At 46.1% G+C, this 2,323-nt stretch overlaps 1 pseudogene; it reads right to left on the minus strand.

Moving 5' to 3' along the window:
• Positions 1-1,470: 1,470 nt before the first annotated feature.
• The window catches only part of LOC104991442, a 20,751-nt pseudogene continuing 19,898 nt past the window's right edge, over positions 1,471-2,323 (minus strand).

Raw genomic sequence — 2,323 nt, forward strand, 5'->3', positions numbered from 1 at the left:
GGATTCTTTACCAACTGAGCTATCGGGGAATGTTGAAGTTTGTTTGCTTTCTCACAGTCTTGCAGAGTTGGGCCAGCTTTCTGCATGTACTCACAAGCTTTCTGCCAATGCTTGTACTTGCCACCTCAGGGGCATACACAGGACGCTGGTTGCAAGGCAGAAGACTGTGTGGGTGAGGTGTGGAGAGTGTTGGGAACGCCTTTGGGCCAGTTGGGGGGATCTGCTGGTAAGGCTTCTTCAGAGGTTTGTGGGTGATCCTCTAATGGAGTCTACAAAACAGAATTCACATCTCTTTGATGCATTTCAAGCACTGCCTACTGTGTTCCCAGCCTCTCCCCACTCTTAGCTGTGTAACTTACCTCATATTCTGGATAGGGCCGGAAAGAAGTGGGCCTCTTTGGGAGTGTCCTGCACAGCTGAGGGAGAAGCTGGGCACTCACTCACATGCTCTCACTTGCTGCTGTGAAAGAAATTCCAGCCCTAGGAGGTCTCTTTTGCCTCTGAGACGTGCTACACTGAGGGAGGAATGGCACAAATAATATAAAACTGCTTTTTTGGTCTTTAGTGGGTCCAGTCTTGGATTTGCTTTTTGCTCCAAGGATGTGCTAGAACTTCTTCACTGGACTCCTGGACTTCCACAAAGATACCCTCACTTGTGCATGTTGTCAAAACTAGTGTTCTTTGAAGGGAGGATGGTAGAAAACTCCTACTCCACCACTTTGTTGCTGTTACCCCTGTGGTTTATTCCATTGAATGGTTTTTGTAGGTTGAACTTCCCTGAATTCTGAGAATAAATCTCATTTGGGTCATGACATATAAACCTTTCAATATGTTGCTAAATTTGGTTTGCTACTATTTTGTGAAGGATGAAAGGAGTGAAGTGCAAGTGTTAGTAGCTTAGTTGTGTCCAGCTCTTTGTGACCCCATGGACTGTAACCCACCAGGCTCCTCTGTCCATGGAATCCTCCAGGCAAGAGTACTGGAGTGGGTGGTCATTCCCTTCTCCAGGGGATCTACCTGACCCAGGGATCAAACCCGGGTCTCAGATTCTTAACTATCTGAGCCACCAGGGAAGCTTTTTGGATTTTAATGTATCAGTGGAAGGGAGGAATGCAAGTACAGCAGTTAAGACTGAAGAACAAAAATTTAAGTTAGAAAGTTGGAAGAACATGTATTGTTATTTCATATTCTAACAATAATTATCAGTGAAAGAGACTATGAACTTGACATTGCACATATGTGAAAATTATAATTAAATATTATACAAATGTTATAGAACAGTTTGAATTCACTTTACCTCAAAAGAAGATCCCCATACAGGAAAATCATGGATCTGGAATCAATCTATTTCACTGAAAGACATTTTAAATTATAACCATTACTCTCCTGGATAAATTGTCAGATCTAGCTACTCATTAGGATTGAATATGAATTTCTTTTCTTGTTCCTTGTCATTTTTTTTTTTTTTTCCAAAATTGCAGCTAAAGGAAAAAACTCAGTGGCAGCCCTGGGGAGATCCAGCCTGAAAACAGAGATGCAGATTTGGGGTCAAGGTGTTCCCTAAACATCTTGACTCCACAATCCTTGACCACACAATACAGAACAGAGGGCAGTACAGGTCCCCAAGGCCTGAGTGGCAGGGCTAGAGGCCAAGATGCCTGAGTCAGGCCCTTATGACTTTGGGAGTGTAATGTGGGGGCACCAGAGTCCCAGGTTCCTCCATCTTTTATTTCATATCACTTCAGGTGAGTCATTGGTATGGAGGTAAACGTCCAACTGGGCTGGATGCTACAGGTCGGTGGTCCCTGGAGTGAGTGGTTCGGCATAGCCTGCAGCACTGCACCGGGAACATCCTTTTGTGGGCTTTTGATCCCTACTGGATCGCCTTCAGCTCCTTGTGGAAGTGGAGGATAAGCTCAGCCCATTTTCCTTAATGGGAATGTGGAAATGCTTGCCTTGGTACAGGATTCGATGCATGTGGCAGACCTGACAAGCAGTTCCTCCAGCGCCTGCAGGAACACATTCATGGTGATCTTACACTCCACAGTCTGGAACTCACCCCAGGTCCGAGCCAGGTCTGGCAGACTCTGTCGGACTAATCAAGGCAAGATGACACGGTCCAGTGGTGGGATCACCAGTTCCAGCGCCCCATAGTTGTGGGTTCAGAAGACGAAGATGTTCATGGTGCCCACCTCGATTAATTGGAGGTCAGGCCCGTATAGCCAGAGGACCTGTTCGCAGTCCTTCTTTTGTGCTTCCTGCTGCACGAACACAGTGGGCACTTAATTTTCCCTCATCTTGCAGTCGCCGACCCCACCTACCC

Source organism: Bison bison, unplaced genomic scaffold (assembly GCF_000754665.1).
Source record: "Bison bison bison isolate TAMUID 2011002044 unplaced genomic scaffold, Bison_UMD1.0 scf7180017864192, whole genome shotgun sequence".
NCBI classification, from domain to species: Eukaryota; Metazoa; Chordata; class Mammalia; order Artiodactyla; family Bovidae; genus Bison; species Bison bison.